Below are 17,794 nucleotides of genomic sequence, written 5' to 3' on the forward strand. Positions count from 1 at the left end.
GTTCAAAAATAATTTGTGCGAAAGTGATACGTGTTTTGTTGAAATAGTTTTAGCCTAGGCTAGGCCTACTGCTTGGCCATAGCTTCACGGTGTGTGTCTGAACAACTCATTGCTAGCCTATTATAAGCGTGTGTTTTGCGTTTATGGAGAAATCATGTTCTCTGGATGTGTAAGCTATTTTCACAGTTGTCTATGTGATAGGCCTAGGCCTATCATGTAAAATGTAATTAACTTCGCATCTGTTTCGGTTATAGTCCTAAGGATTGTAGGCCTAACTCGGCGATGAAAAGACGTAGCCAGAAGATATTTGGCAGATCTGTGGAGGTTATAATGTAGCCTATATGAACTCAGACACACTTGTTTCTTTACATTCGGAAAAAATCGGAATGTTTCATCTGTCCCAGCTCTTCCCGATGATCCTTACATCCCCACAGCAAGGTTTTGTATTGACCACAACTAACGTCCCAGTCATTCAAAACGGCAGAACATCAATTATAACGTAGCCTAAATAATAAGCAATTAGGCCTCTCTCCTGAGAAAAGTTTAGATGAGGTAGTGCAAATACTTTATTCCCATGAGAGATAGCCTAGCCTACTATAGATGAGTTGGCAGACTACATTCCCTGCCGCACTTCACTGTCGTCCAGGCTAATGATAGCTATTGTAACAACATGTCTTGGTGATTACCTCAGAGCTACAATGTTGCGCGTAGCCTATAGTCTACCACAGTTTCACAGTAGCCTACCTAAGATTAGCTGTCGAATGCAGTTAGACCACACATTTTCCAATTCTGGCCGTAGGCCTACGACCAAGAATTTAGATAGTTTTAACACTAGTTTATCCTTATTCTAGTGTAAAATTCTAGTTCAGTCAATTATTTAGACATAAATAGGTTCAACTTCTTGACAGAGGCTACCAACATGACAAAACTGCGTAGCCTTTCAGACAAATTAGCTCCCTAGACTGATAAAGTTCGTAGGTCCTACGCTTAGGCCTACAGTATGTGTCATACAAAAGTTGGACAACTTTTTAGGGCCATTATTTTTCAGCCTCACAGCTGTCGAAGTCAAACATGCTACGTTCTACTTCAGAGGCAGTTACCTCAGAAATAGCCCGCCTATCACATACACTGTACAGTCTATGGCCTATCATGTCACTGCCACAGATTACCGAGTGGTGGCATTCTAGTATTTTCAGGAAAAGTGTAGTTTTGATGATAATATGGCAAAATACCTTATCTATCATTGTAAATTAGGCCATTAAGATATCAATTGGCGACCCCGACATACATATATCACACTTAATGAGGAGAGAGTGGAAAGTAGTCAACTCACCTTTCTCAGTAGGCTCTTCAAAATGATTCTCATTCTAAGGGTAGAGGTAATTGTAAACATTTAAATTATGTTATTATTAAGAATACATGTTGATTGGTTATTTTTGTTGCTGGGGTACAATGATTGGTCGCTGCAGTTCACAGTCTAAAATGTGAATAGCTTACAGGCAGGGGTCATTCAAATTGAACATTGTTAAATTGAACATTGTTGAAAAGAGAAGTTGATCTTTATTGTCTTTTTACAGAGAAATTTGTCTTGGGCATAAGAGCACTGGTGTCACACATAGCATAGGCCTACACACCAAGAGACACCAACTCTTTTGAGCATACAGACCTACCTACTGACTATATCATTTGAATTACCGACAACTAGGCCGGCCATATAACAAAATACATTCATATGTCTCTATTTGGTTACTTTCAATCAAGCTTTGCATTTTGACCTTAGGCGCTCCTGGGGCCTCATTACAGAAACATTCCTATCTGCTCATCCTAACGTAAGAAATTCCTAATTTAGGATGGTTCAATGGTTCTGTAATGGCTAAATTCCTATCCTAAGATAAGATAAGATCTCCTCTAAGTTAAGTTAGGAAACCTCCATCTATAACACCAAAAACATTAATGTCTATTAATTAATAACCAAAATGAATGTATTTTAACATTTACCACTAGGTGTCACTATTATGTTAAATAAATAACTATTGCTTTTATGTAGCCTAGGTTCTATTTTCATGACTTTTGGATACTTTCTCTGAACATTGCCTTTCGCTGCTGTCACTATGTCTATGACTATGATTCATACAATATGAAAAGAATCTGACCTTATCTGACACAGTAGGCCTATTCACAACTTATTCAACTTCCTGAATGAAGTGGTGCATTTGGTCTTTCCTCTACCAAAAAGGACACCTTCCTTTTATTGTTTCTCTGCAATAGCTTTCTAATCCAATATACAATATATTCTAATCCAATATACATACATACAGATAGATAGATAGATAGATAGATTATTTATCCCAAACATGGGACATAACCATGAAATACCCTTAATGGAATTAATATGATTAAATTGATTAAAATGATTTAATGACACTTGTTTATAGGCTACATTTCAGCATATTTAAATGACCATGTACAACTTAAAACCTGTTTGAAAGACAAGTTTATTCATTCAGTCATAGTTCAGAAAGGCACATCCACAGTTAAAAATAGATTTGCAATGGGAAGAGCTTGCTTAGTAGGCTACATAATAAATAGGCTGTGATGATTATTAAATAAATTAATATGACACACATTTAAAGATTCAAATATCTGTGGCTAAAGATGTGATGGCATAACATTAAACTAAGAGACTTTTATGTAACTCATAAAAGTGCCTACATGACTAAATTCTGTTCAGTATAGTGTTAATTTTGTCACCTATTTTTAATTTAGTCCTAGTCTTAGTCTTGTGACGAAATGTCCTTTTTAGTCTTTGTCATATTTAGTCATTCAAATATAATTTTTGTTAGTCAAGTTTTAGTCGACTAAAAGTCTCACATTTTAGTCTAGTTTTAGTCAAAAGAAAACTAAAGGTATCTTAGTCTTAGTCAGTTTTAGTCAACACATTTTAGTCTTTTTTTTTTAACAAATTATCTCTGATTACCATTTGAGTCAAATAGTGTTTCACATCTCAATTTTCCAACAATATTGTGTGTCCACAGGGCTACTCGTCTGTTATAATTACTCATTCTGATTTTTGTCAGTCAGTATGTTTACATGCACAGGTAAGTCGAGCTTCAGTTATAGCTCGGCTGGGATTTGACCATAGACAGTAAAAGATTGACTGGACCACTGTCATATTCGTGAGACCAGTGTTTCTCAAAGTGTGGTCCGAATCACTGGTGGTCCCGCAAGTTATCCCAAGTGGTCCGCGAGCAGACGGGTAAAATATAATATAGATGAGTTGTTTGCAATATTGAACCAACTTGTATGTAAAAACAGTTCTGCAACACTGTCTATGTAAGATATGCCAGTTTAAATCATACAGTATGAATCCACACACAATAAGCAAAGTGCAAAGACAATAAGCAAGGTGGTTCAGTGAGTAGGCCTATAGTGTAGACTAATTATAGGCTACTGTTGAAGTAGGTATAATCTTTTTTTTTTTAGCTAGGGTTAGTTAAAGTGGTCCTGAAACTGAAAAAGTTTGAGAAACACTGTCGAGACCAAAGTATTAATGTTTTACTCCTACCGCTAGATGGCTTATATGCTAAACACAACACATTCCCCAAACAGACTCTCCATCTTAGCCATAGCTAACTTGCTAGCGAACTTTCCATATTAGCTTACTTGCTAGCAAACTTTGCATCATCAGTCTAACTAGTTAAATAGTTGACATTACATGATGAACATTTTCGTATGGACATTCTGGGGGATGTTAATTTGTATGAGAGAAGCTTCAACTTCTGGGTATGTAGCATTGTGGCATAAAGCTTAGGTAGTTAGCTTGCTAACTCTAGCAGAAATCTCCAGTGTTCTTGTTCCATGTAGTTTCGTGTTGCAGCCACAGGGTTTCAGCAACAGCACGTAGACTAGCCTACAGGAAAGCTGTTGCGTATGAACTCATTCGGAATATTTTGAAAACGTAACAGCTAGATATTCTGTCTTCTCATTTTGTAGACGAAAATGAAGAGAGATTTTATCTTAGTTTTTATTTCATGCAAAACATTTTAGTCTCGCCTTTTTTCACAACAATAATGCATCTTAAGATAGTCTTAGTCAGTGTTTCAGGACATTACTGCCGTCTCGTCATCGTCTCGTCTTAGTCATGAAAAAAAAGGTTGTTGACGAACATATTTCCTCTTGTCTCGTCTGACGAAATTAACACTAGTTCAGTAGACTAATTAGACTACCGTCGCATATTTAAAATGAAATTATATAATTTCTAAAGTTGACAGTTAATGACCTTATATTAGGCCTACACCTTTTGAAAAGCTAACGGGGAGTGAAATTATTGAGTGTATAATTTCAAGAATTATAGTTGTGTACAAACATAATATGCATCTGAGAACTTGGTTCAGAGAGTATGCACATTTTTATAGACTGCTCTGTAGTGTTTTTTTTTTTTTTTTTGGAGGACAAAGACAGCTAGATGGTAATCTTAAGATCACAATCACACAGTGAAACAGTAGAGATAAGGAACTGCACAACTTGTACTTTAAATTGCCAATTGACCCCCATTACTAAGCTGTATGTGTAGTTATAAAAAGAAAAAAAGAAACTCTAAGACTACATGTAACATGGAAATGTGATTAGCCCCAACCTCCAACCAGGAGGACCAGGTGTTGCACTTAGTCTGGCCCTTCACCTGAGACCTGACCGGCATGGTTGAACCTGCCAGGGACCTGAGTCCCCGCCGGCATAGCTCCCAGGGTCACCCATGAGCTGACTCATATGTTGGAAAACCTCTGGGTTTCAATTCTGAATTTGAACGGTGGGGTAAATACAGCTTGACTAGTGTGCCATAGAATTTCTCTGGAGCTTTTTTCACAGAAAATCTGGCATATCTGATGATGGCAGGCTTTCCAGTAGTGCGCTTCTGAATAAATCCCATTTCATTTAGAAGTGGTAAAACTCGGCTTCCTTTTTTCTGCCTTCCGTACACAATTCTGTAAGTGGAAGCAAACTCTGCCATGCACATTGTTGCAAACTCTGGTGTATCAGGTCTGTTTTTGTATTTGTCTCCCATTCCAGACATCCAAACATTCTCTGATTCAGGTATTCTGTCATTCAGATATCTCAAAGGGACACTCATTTTCAGAGCATCATCATCAGTGGGTATAAATATCACACTTCGAGAGCAAGACTTGAGTTTCAAGCTACACACTCGTGCAACAGCCTCTTGAACACTGACCTCTCTGTTTTTGGAGTAGGCTTGCATGATTTGTTTAATTTCCTCGGAATCAGATGTAGTTGACTGAGAGGTATCAGACACGACTCTTTTCAGATACTCACTCATTTCGTGTTCCGCTTTGGAAATGTATGATAAGATGTACATGATGCAAGAATAAGGGTTCAGGACAAACTGAATGTCCATGTTAGCATCCCATGCCCTTAACAAATGTGGGTTGTAGCCATTTATCCAGCTGTCCTTTGGATCACGTTTCATTACTAACACACTGGCTGTTGTTAATGACTCAACACAGTTTAGGTATTCCTCATAGGTTGGGTTGCATTGTGCTAGAAGTTGTGGGATGCTTTCAAAGGATGCAGTTGGATTATTCAGCAACTCCCATACAGGCTTCAGTTTAGTTTTGGCATTTTCAGGAGACATGGACGGAGAGTCATGAGCAGATTCATCATCTGATTCATTTATGAGCTCTACTGGCCTTGGTCGGGTTATGAATGTGTTCTCAATAGGCTGTTTTGGAAACCCAAAACAACAGTGCTTATTTCCCTTCTTACATGATTTGGAGTGTCTTTTGCTGTGGGTTTGCACCTCTGTCACTATTTTGAAAAGTTCAGGATCTTTGTCAGGGTCAGGTAGCTGGCATGTTATGTATTTATCCACAAACTCACACACTTTCTCATCAGGATCCTCCTCAAATACAGGTGCGTTCTTACACCAAACCAAAAGATGGATATGCGGTGAACCTCTAGCTTGAAACTCCACCCGAAAAAAGTAGTCAATGACCTCACCGATTGGCTGGCTTGGTGACAAAATCAAATTTCTCATCAGGGCATCAACACGCTTATCAAACATGCGCATGGTAGTGACAGGGTTGCTGCGTAAAATCTCACATTTTGAAGCCCAGTCAAGCTTAGAGAAGTCAACCTGTTCGCCTTGTTGTGCCTTTATTGTTCGTATAACCTCTGGCCATCTCATTTCGGCAGCACTAAACGTGACAAAAAACGTTGGACAGTTTAGAGTACGTAACATCGCATATAGGTCGCGTAGTGTTCTTTCCCAGTATGCAGGTGTACCTCTCAAAGGTTGCATGAACCGAGTGGCATCTCTGTTGCGTACCAATTTTTCCACCTCACGTTTGTCTTGGAGCATTCTTGCTGTTATTTTGCGTCCATCCCGTGTCATAGGTTTTCCTTTACGTAGTTGGATAGACATTGAGGACTTGGCCAAATGCATTTCAGTGATAAACTGTGCAAAGAAAATGTAATTGGAGTCGAGAGCAAATCGATTGTCAATAGAAAAGAGACGTGCATTGAAATATCTGCTTGGTGATAATTTTCTGGGTCTCTCTGTTTCATCCAAGGTGTTCACTCCGGTGGGAAACTGTACTGGAAAGGCCATCGCTTCTAGTTTGGGAACTTGGAAGAAATTAACTGGTCTGTTTCCTTCAGCCAGGGCCACGCTAAATATTCCTTCACCAAATGTAATCATTTCCTGAGCAAGATCAGCTGGCTGCAAACAGGAGTCTATTGAGCATGCACCATTCTGCTGACTTGTGTTCTGCTCAGGTGAATCCTGGTCATCATTAGACTCATTCCTTTCATTATTAGGCTGAATGCAAGCACTGTTAGTCTCTGAATGTCCTGTGTCAGTCAAATCACACTCATGTATTGCATCGGTCTGCATTAGATCAATTGCCTCTGCATCTGTAATGTCATCGCTGATGTCATTTTCATCTGCCATATCACTTGTTTCATCCTCAAAAGCAGGTATATCATGTATAGTTATGTCTCTGTACTCTGGATGCATCTCTTTTAGTTTTGATAAGGCACAAAGCACTTTGGACATGTCAAGAGTTTGGAACTGGTAATGTCCTGTATAATTCATTCTTCTTTTCAGCTTGACTTTCAAAAATTGAGATTGGCTGCTGGGTCTAGGCAAAGCGTTTACTGTTGCTTGAACCTCTGAAGGGACGCACACAATTCCACCATGTATTAATTTCTGCTGGCCTTTGGGAAGACTGATTATTTTTGCAAATGGTATATATTTTGCTATTATGTGCCTCTCAAGTATATTTAGATTACAGAGCTCTGGAGGAATTTGTGCTAGTTCCAACAAATTAATGGCAGAAATGGGTGGAAATCGGCCTGATTTGAGGTTTTCGTGACAACTATGACAAATCCACTCTTTCTTTTGTTCTGGTGCACAACACGATTCAAGTGAACTGCATTGATTGCTGCAAGTATGCACATATTTGCCTGTTAAGCATCGCTCAACCATGCCTGGGTTCTTTTGATAACTTGAATGTTTACACTGTTTTACCTGATTGTAAAACAAAGCTCGGTGACACACTGTGCATGCGAAGGTAGGACCATTCTGTACATCAATTTGAAAAGCTACAATGGCATCATGGAGAGGGGTGCTTTCTGTTGGTGTTGACTGTTCAATCTCTGGTTCTGATCGAATTTCAGATAGACGTGCAAGATTACGGTATTTCCGCTGTATATTTAAAGCACAACGCATTTTCTGAAGCATTTTCTGAAATGCGTTATTGGAACACTTCTTTTTCTGTAGGCTTAGATAATGTCTGAAAGAGGGGTCATTTCTGTATCTGTAAGTTAAGGTTTCTTTTTTTTCTGCCTATATGTTGGATCATTCGCATAGTGATGCTTCGTGGTCAACTTCTGTCTTGAACGAAAATTAACATTGTGCAAGTATCTCTGCTGTATGTAAGCCTGGTGCCTTGATCTAAAATCCGGGTCACTTGAGTATCGCCTCTGTATGTAAGCCTGCTGCCTTGACCTAAAATCCGGGTCACTTGAGTATCGCCTCTGTATGTAAGCCTGCTGCCTTGACCTAAAATCCGGGTCACTTGAGTATCGCCTCTGTATGTAAGCCTGCTGCCTTGACCTAAAATCCGGGTCACTTGAGTATCGCCTCTGTATGTAAGCCTGCTGCCTTGACCTAAAATCCGGGTCACTTGAGTAACGCCTCTGTATGTAAGCCTGCTGCCTTGACCTAAAATTCCGGTCACTTGAGTATCGCCTCTGGATGTAAGCCTGCTTCCTCGATTTAAAATTTGGGTCACTTGAGTAACGCCTTTTCATGGAAGATTTCTTATTGTGTTGAATGCAGTTTGCATATCTCTTTCTCTCATACTGCAGTTTATTCATCCTATTCTTTTTATAATATGTTTGATTTTGTTGTTCTCACTGGGCAACATTTTGTTTTGTGCTTTGACAGCTTTTCGACGTCTGCGATCTTTTGCACATTTAGCAAGCCGTGAATTCACGGAAACAGCTGGAGCCTGTAACTCTGCAGGAGCACGCTGCACATTGTCAGTGTGGCTTCCTTGTTCATCATTACACTCAGATGTAGGTCTAAATAACACCGGCATCAACTCATAGACCCATTCATCAGATGTGTCAAAGAGGGCCCAGAATGCAAACAGTCGATCAATCAAATCGCTCAAATGGACAAAGGTCAGCATCACAGCAGTACCATAGTTTGCTGGGAATCCCTGGGATGTTCTTGGATGTGGATCAAAAATTCCATATCGATAATTTTTAAACAAGGCAATTGTTAGGCTACCTACAGTCAGCAATGCAAAATTTACATCATTTGACAAACAGTGCAGTCTTTCAGACAGCCTTAAGAAGTCTGCAGCAGCTTCAGGTCCATCTTGTCTAAAGTAACCATACCGTGACACGCACTTCTCAATGTGAATCATCTGTCCGTAGATCAACACTATCGGGTAATTCATCAAGAGCCAAGTGGTCAGGTGCTACATTGCCTCTAGTGCTCAATCTTTCCTGTACTTCACTGTACATGGAGTTACCTTTTTGCAAAATGTAGTCAAGATCATCACTGTTGAGTTCAATTCTGTAATGAAGAGTAGCGAGAAATACCAGCGAGTTGCAAGTGCACTGCTTGCCTTTGTTGTTCCCGTACCTCAAATCATTTTGACTATGACTTGCTTGAACACAGTTGTCTCTCTGTTCCATCTCCACATCGGCAGCACTAGTTACCTCATTTACCTGTTCTCTCTCACTTGGCTCACTCTGGTCAAATGATGACTGGCATGGTGTTTCAACTTCAGAGAGGTCCAATTTTCGCCAGCGTTTTTTCTGAGCCTCTGAGCAACGGCCTTTCCTTGGCATATCTTAAAATGTTACACCTGTAGTATGCAACTGGATGACTATAGGGTATCTAAGTGCACTATAAGCTGTACGACCTGGCAGTACAATTACTTACAGATTAGACAGTGTTGTTTAACTCCTCTTACAGGTTATACACAGTATTCTTTAACTCTGCTTACAGGTTAAACAATGACACTTATGAGTAAATGTAAACGGTGCAGATTAAATATTAATACACAATATTCAAAAAGTATTCTTTATTTAGTATTCTGTTACAATATTAGGCTGGATGTCGGAAGAAGAAATTATAATAACTGACAATTACTTGGTCAGGAATAAGCAAATGTCTACTGAAGTTTAACACTTAATTTCAGAATTTGATACCAATACAATTATGCTCAAAACTTAATCTCTAATGCTTAAATTCCAGCAATTTATCAGTGGTAATTCTGAATAGGCAGCACTGGAGTGGTTATGTAGAGGTCACACTTGATGATGGAGGCAGCCGTCAAGGTGGTAGTTATGCAGAACTTGGTTGGAATATCAAAATCTTCACACAGCACAGCAGGTCTTGCAGGACAGCTCAGGTCTAAAAGCACAGAGCTAACAGCACAGATAACTTCCACAGAAGATTATACAAATGTATAAATTTTTGAAAGATATGATTTACAGATATAGTCCACAGATGTACTGTACTTCTCTGTATGAAAGGTTCCCAGGTGTAGTTCTCAGTATAGTTCAGAGTATAGGTTTGATTCAGAGTATAGGTTTGATTCAGAGTATGGTTTGAGTCAGAGTAGGTTTGATTCAGAATTTCAGAGTCTTCAAGTGTGATCAAGTATGTGCAGCAGAGTTATCAGCAGCAGGGTATGTGCAGCAGGTATGTAATCAGACAGTGTTAAATGTTCTTGTCATCAATATGTCTGCAGGTATGTAGGTAAGTGGGTTTTGGTGTCAGCAATGATGTCAAGTAATGTTGTTAGTGTAGTTTAAATAGACAAAAAGAAAATTATATAGGCCTAGTGTATTGTACAATAATCAAATCAAATTGAAGGCTGGGCAGTTAAAATAAACAAGGAACATCAGTGTTCCCACAGATTTAAGCACAATTTAGTACAACCTGGAAAATCATTGTGTGGTGGTCAATGTTGATATTGTGGTGGGCCACCACAAATAAGTCAATGTATGGGAAACACTGAACATTATCAGAGAATATTAAAGGCTAAGGAAAAAAGTGTGATCACACTTCTTAGTTCCAGTGAGTAATCTAGCAGCAGCATTATGAACCATTTGTAATCGCTATAGAGTTGGGCTTAACCAAAATAAAGTGAGGTACAATAGACAAGTCTTGATGTAATAAATGCATAATGAATGTGACTAGAGAGGGCTGAAGCAGAGCAAAATGTGACTAGAGAGGGCTGAAGCAGAGCACTTGATGCCAACTTTAAACACTCCAGCAGACATTTTGGAAATTAACATATTGTTATAGGCCTACTTATGATTAAAGTGTTGTTTAAGAATTGTAGGGGTAGATAGGGCGAATACGACATTAGCCTATCTGACTTTATCAAGCTGTCTACAGCCGCCCGAACTGGCAGATCTTGTCAGTCAAATGAGTTCATCTTGAATGTGCCCATTGACACTATGTTCCAACACAAAAAGGAAATAGTAAAAGATGTGAAGTGCCGCAGAAAATTACCCAAATGTCCCTCACTGGTCCAGAAAAGCAACTGTTGCATCAAAGAATTTATAACCACATGCTCTCATTGATTGTATGATTGCACTATTTGTGGTATGCAGGCATTGTACAACAGGGCCCCCATATCCAGTATTCACAGAATCATCACATATCCAGTTCATAACAACAATTAAATTATAGATATAGTCACCTACAAATGAAACTAGGGGCGCTTGTTTTATTGAGCAGGTCTTACATAGAAGCCATAATAAGGCTGTATCTGTGTATTATTTAAAATTTTAGGCTATGGTATGTTTATTTTTTCTTCACACAGGATGTTAGTGTGCCGTGGGACATTGTTAGGAATGACTGAACAGTTAAATAGGTGGATAGTTAAAAAGGTTAAATTATTTGCTAGGTAGAAGAGGTTTAATATAGTTGGAATGACTGAACTAGATAGATGAGGTTTAATATAGTTGGAATGACTGAACAGTTAAATAGATGGATATGTTAAAAGGTTAAATTATTTGCTAGGTAGATGAGGTTTAATATAGTTGGAATGACTGAACAGTTAAATAGATGGATAGTTTAAAAGGTTAAATTATTTGCTAGGTAGATGAGGTTTAATATAGTTGGAATGACTGAACTAGGTAGATGAGGTTTAATATAGTTGGAATGACTGAACAGTTAAATAGGTGGATAGTTTGAATGGTTAAATGATTTGCTAGGTAAATGAGGTTTAATATAGTTGGAATGACTGAACAGTTAAATAGGTGGATAGTTTAAATGGTTAAATTATTTGCTAGGTCGATGAGGTTTAATATAGTTGGTATGACTGAACTGGGTAGATGAGGTTTAATATAGTTGGAATGACTGAACAGTTAAATAGGTGGATAGTTAAAAAGGTTAAATGATTTGCTAGGTAAATGAGGTTTAATATAGTTGGAATGACTGAACAGTTAAATAGGTGGATAGTTTAAATGGTTAAATTATGTTGTGGACAGAGGAAACAGTTGAACAAGATGTGTAGCCTAGTCTTATTAAGAGAATGAGACTGTATGCCTGAGAAACTGACAGTTGATGCAGGTGGCCGGAACACCTGGCCCAGGATTCTAATTGCTTAAGTGCTCTATTATGATGTCATCAGCCAATGTTAAGTCAATGGGGAAATTTTGATTAGTTTTTAATTAATAGTTTAAAAAGTATAAAAGTTACAAAGATGAAAAATACAAAGCCCACATGTCCTAAGTAAGACCTACGCAACATAGTTTGAAAGAAGTTTCTACGTTAAACGGTTTAAGCTGCATTAACTGCGTTAGAAGAAGAAGAATAAGAAGAAGAAGAAGAAGAAGAAGAAGAACTAGAAAAGCATTTCCTGAGGGAAATACAGTGCATGAAAATGCAAAAATATGATGTAAAATATCATACAGAGTATAAACAAACTATATTGGTTGCTAAGTAGATGAGGTTTAATATAGTTGGAATGACTGAACAGTTAAATAGGTGGATAGTTTAAATGGTTAAATTATTTAGGGAGATAGTTGACGATAACTGACAGTTGGAATGGCTCTAATGTTTGCTAGCAGTTATGCTAACTATGTTAACAAAGATAATAATGTTAACAAAGTTACTATGCTAACTAGCATGCTAACATGCTAGCATGCTAACTATGCTAACCATGTTACTTAGCTAACTTAGCTAATCGTTTTTAGCAGTTTTGCTAAAAATGCTAACTAGCATGCTAACATGCTAGCATGCTAACTATGCTAACCATGTGACTTAGCTAGCTTAGCTAACTAGCTACAGTGGGTAGGAGTCATAGTTGATGACAAGTAACAGTTACAATGGCTGAACAGTTAAAAAGTTCAGTAGTTTAAAGGGTTAAATTGTTTAACAGTGAAATATTGTAGTGAGGACTTTTATTTTGAAACAGTTTTTGGCAGAGAAAGCAGTTGAACAGGATGTGTAGTCTTAATAGGGCCAGTTTGTATGCTTAAAGCCTGAGACAGGCAGTTGATCCAGGTGGCCTGAACACCTGCCATAGGATTCTAATTGCTTAACGGCCGTATTGTGATGTCATAATCATAATGTTAAGTCAATGGGGAAATTTTGATTAGTTTTTAATTAATAGTTTAAAAAGTATAAAAGTTACAAAGATGAAAAATACAAAGCCCACATGTCCTAAGTAAGACATACGCAACATAGTTTGAAGGAAGTTTCTACGTTAAACGGTTTAAGCTGCATTAACTGCGTTAGAAGAAGAAGAATAAGAAGAAGAAGAAGAAGAAAAAGCCTTGGAATAACAGTACAGTGCATTTTCATGCACTGTAAAAAGCCTTGGAATAACAGTACAGTGCATTTTCATGCACTGTAATAAGAAATTTTGGAAGAACAGTATAGTGCATTTTCATGCACTATAACTAGAAAAGCATTTCCTGAAGGAAATACAGTGCATGAAAATATGATGTAAAATATCATACAGAGTAAAAACAAACTATATTAGTTGCTAGGTAGATGAGGTTTAATATAGTTGGAATGACTGAACAGTTAAATAGGTGGATAGTTTATATAGTTAAATGATTTGCTTGGTAGATAAGGTTTAATATAGTTGGAATGACTGAACAGTTAAATAGGTGGATAATTTAAATGTTTAAATTATTTAGGTAGATAATTGACGATAACTGACAGTTGGAATGGCTCTAATGTTTGCTAGCAGTTATGCTAACTATGGTATCAAAGATAATATTGTTAAATAAGTTACTTAACTTAGTTAACTTAGCTAATGTTTTCATTTTTAGCAGTTTTGCTAAAAATGCTAACTAGCATGTTAATATGTTAGCATGCTAACTATGCTAACCATGTTACTTAGCTAATCATTTTTAGCAGTTTTGCTAACTATGCTAACTAGCATGCTAACCATGTTACTTAGCTAACTTAGCTAATCATTTTTAGCAGTTTTGCTAAAAATGCTAACTAGCATGCTAGCATGTTAACTATGCTAACCATGTTACTTAGCTAACTTAGCTAACTAGCTACAGTGGGTAGGAGTCATAGTTGATGACAAGCAGACAAACAGTTACAATGGCTGTACAGTTGAAAAGTTCAGTAGTTTAACCCTTTGCAGACCGCGCCGAACATTCCATTTTTTCATACTCGATGGCCTTATGGCACAAAAAGGCTTATTGTGTGGTTATGCTACATGACAGAGATATAATTTACCCACCATTATAATCAGGAGAAATAGCCCTTTCAAATGGTATAAAATATAATTAATAATTTTGAGGAGAACACACATATTATTTTAAAAATATCTTTAAAATTCAACCCCAAAAAACACAAAACTATCAGTTTGTCAAGATTAATCTCATTTTCCCCCCAATTTCTGTTGTAGATAGAGAAAAACTTAGAGTGTATGGGAGATTCACAATTTTGTCCTCTACTCAGTGATAAAAAAACAGAATCAATGTATCACCTTTTGTTCAAAAGTTATGATAAATTTATTAGACCTTTGCAGACGCACCTAAACATTCCGTTTTTTCATACTTGATGCCCTTGTGAGACAAAAAGGCTTATTGTGTGGCCATGCTACATGACAGAGATAAGATATACCCACCATTGTAATCAGGAGAACTAGCCCTTTAAAATGGTACATATCATAGTTAATAAGTTTGAGGGTAACACACATTGTTTTTAAACAATACCTTCAAAATTCAACATCAAAAAACACGAAAATATCAATTTGTCAAGATGAATCTTACTTTTCACCTAATGTCTATTGTAGATATAGTGTGTGAAAGATAGACAGTGTTGTGTTCTCCTCAATGAAAAAAACAGAATCAATTTATCACCTTTGGTTCAGAAGTTATGATTAATTTACTCATAACTGCAAGTCGCAGTAACAAGTAGAATTTTTAAGGAGTAGGATGTTTTCCTTTCCTGGTTTGACATCTGACCAAAAATACACAGATATAATGGTCATGTAACAAATATAAGATGTTTTACCATAAAAACAAGATGCATAGCTAAATATAGGATGTCTTACTGTACTCTGAGGAGGCAAAATCAATTGTGGGGAGGAAAGATAAAGGCTGAAATAAAGACTAGGCAGGTGGTAACTGCTTCTCCGTGTGCTTCATTCTACTATGAAAACAAGAATAAGAGACACTGGCACATGTGTTAGGTTTACGAAAGAGGAAATAAATAATTTTATTTAGATAAGTCTTTAACAATTTCATTAAATAATCAGGAACAACAACTTCAGGTAAATAACATAAACATATGTTTACAAACAAGCAGTAACTATTAGAACTACAAGAATGACAAGACAACAGTATAACAAAGATCAACAAAATACTTTAACGTGACGAACAAAGCATCAATTCATATTATAGCATAACAAAGCATCAATTCACATTCACACATATAAACAATTAAAACATTAGAAGAAATTCAATACATTTAACAACCATACAGCATATATTTCGATACAATATATAATTATCGATATCATTTGCCCTACACATAAGGTGATACACTAACACCACACACACACACGCCACAGCTGTGACAACACACACACCACAGATCTGGTGTGAATGCGGCCCACACACACACACACACACACACAAACATGCTTACCCATCTGAGGATGATGGGAGATTACTCTCCTCCTCTAGCACATCATTGTCTTCCTCTTCATCCAGAAACTACCCGTCCATGCCATCGTGGTCCTTGGGGTCATGTTTGCCATCAGCAGTCGGCTGCTTTCACCTCAGTTGCACGTACTTCTCTCCCTCCATCTAAAATAACAAAAAATCACAGATCTGATAGTGAATAGGTTGTTTAGTTTTATTTTACATTACTTCCACATAATCTTAATCACCACCAACCATGACTCTTTTCACTAAAATTATTTTTGTCACTAAAGGACTCCAATATTGCTTGGAGAGGTAACATTAGTCTCAGAGCTCACTATAAGTGTTACTGCCTTGGCTAAACTATACATAGCATACCAGCTTACAAGCAAACATTGATTCATGAACATGAGTCAGGAGATATGACAGAAAACATCTAAACAGCGTATGCATACACATACACACCGTACATAGGCTACTGCAGTTGCGTAAAGACAAAACACCCCCTTAGAAAATGATATGTCGACGAGTGGGCTTGGGTGTATGAGCTCCCATCATAGTTAGCCAACCAAAAACCTCATAATCGTAGCAACCAACCTTACAGCCTAAAAGTTAAACAATACTAAGACACATTTCTAACAAATCTTCAGTCATGTATTGATGAAAACAGCAGTCAATGAATAAAATCCTTACGTTACACCATCGGACACTCACGTCGGTAACATAACTACACACTCACGTCGGAAACATAACATTAACGTTGTCATTCATGTCAGATGTTTCTATCTAAGTAAGCTAAGCAACTTGGCTACAAACAACTGTAAATTGTGCTATACATATTACGAAGGAATGAAAGGTTTATTTGACAATAAAATACCGATTAGGTGTACTTGACATAAAGTTGCCAGTCATGAAGCAGGGGAGTGAACTTTATCGCGACTACGCCAATAAGGACATGTTGCAGCCTCTCCTGATGCTAACGTTACCTAACTTAGCTAGTTTTCTGTATCATCAGATGACAAGCAAGCAATCGTTCAAAATAGAACAAATCGTTAAAGTTTCAGTCCTAGTAGGTCTGTAATCTTGGTTGACATATAGTAACCCCCAAAAATGACTGAAAATAATGAGTTTACTAAAGATTATGGTGTGCTAAAATACAAGCTGTCATATCAGCTGAAGTGAACACACACACGCATTATGTTACGGCCATGCATACAAGGTGTAATTACCAGGAAAAATAACTTTTAAAAACGATTTTGAAGTAATAACATGGATAACAAGTAGTAATAACATAAAAAGACTTGTTTTTACCTCAGATGATCCAGTAGTTTCTCCTTTGGACGACGTGAAGATCAACGATGCATAGTGCTTCCTGCTGTTTTTCCTCTAGTGGAGGGAGACATCAACTCTTGATTTTTCCTTCACGTAGTAAAAGTAATTCGCGCCACAAATCCCTTAACTAATCATATCACCAGAAAGCCTATGATGTGACGTTTTTGAGGAAGTTTTCATTGATAAAATTGGTTGGGGTATGGCGGAGTTATTAGACTGAACGTCATCGGTACTGGGGTACCGAAATTAGAACGTGCGGTCTGCAAATGGTTAAAGGGTTAAATTGTTTAACAGTGAAATATTGTAGTGAGGACTTTTATTTTGAAACAGTTTTTGGCAGAGGAAGCAGTTGAATAGGGTGTGTAGTCTTAATAGGGCCAGTTTGTATGCTTAAAGCCTGAGACTGGCAGTTGATGCAGGTGGTCCAACACCTGCCATAGGATTCTAATTGCTTAACGGCTCTATTGTGATGTCATCAGCCCATGTTAAGTCTATGGGGAAATTTTGACTAGTTTTTAATTAATAGTTTAAAAAGTATAAAAGTTACAAAGTTGAAAATTACAAAGCCCACATGTCCTAAGTAAGACCTACGTAACATAGTTTGAAGTTTCTACGTTAAACGGTTTAAGCTGCATTAACTGCGTTAGAAGAAGAAGAAGAAGAACTAGAAAAGCATTTCCTGAAGGAAATACAGTGCATGAAAATGCAAAAAATATGATGTCAAATATCATACAGAGTAAAAACAAACTATATTGGTTGCTAGGTAGATGAGGTTTAATATAGTTGGAAT

The sequence above is a fragment of the Alosa alosa genome, chromosome 11 (assembly GCF_017589495.1).
Source record: "Alosa alosa isolate M-15738 ecotype Scorff River chromosome 11, AALO_Geno_1.1, whole genome shotgun sequence".
In the NCBI taxonomy this organism is placed as follows: Eukaryota; Metazoa; Chordata; class Actinopteri; order Clupeiformes; family Clupeidae; genus Alosa; species Alosa alosa.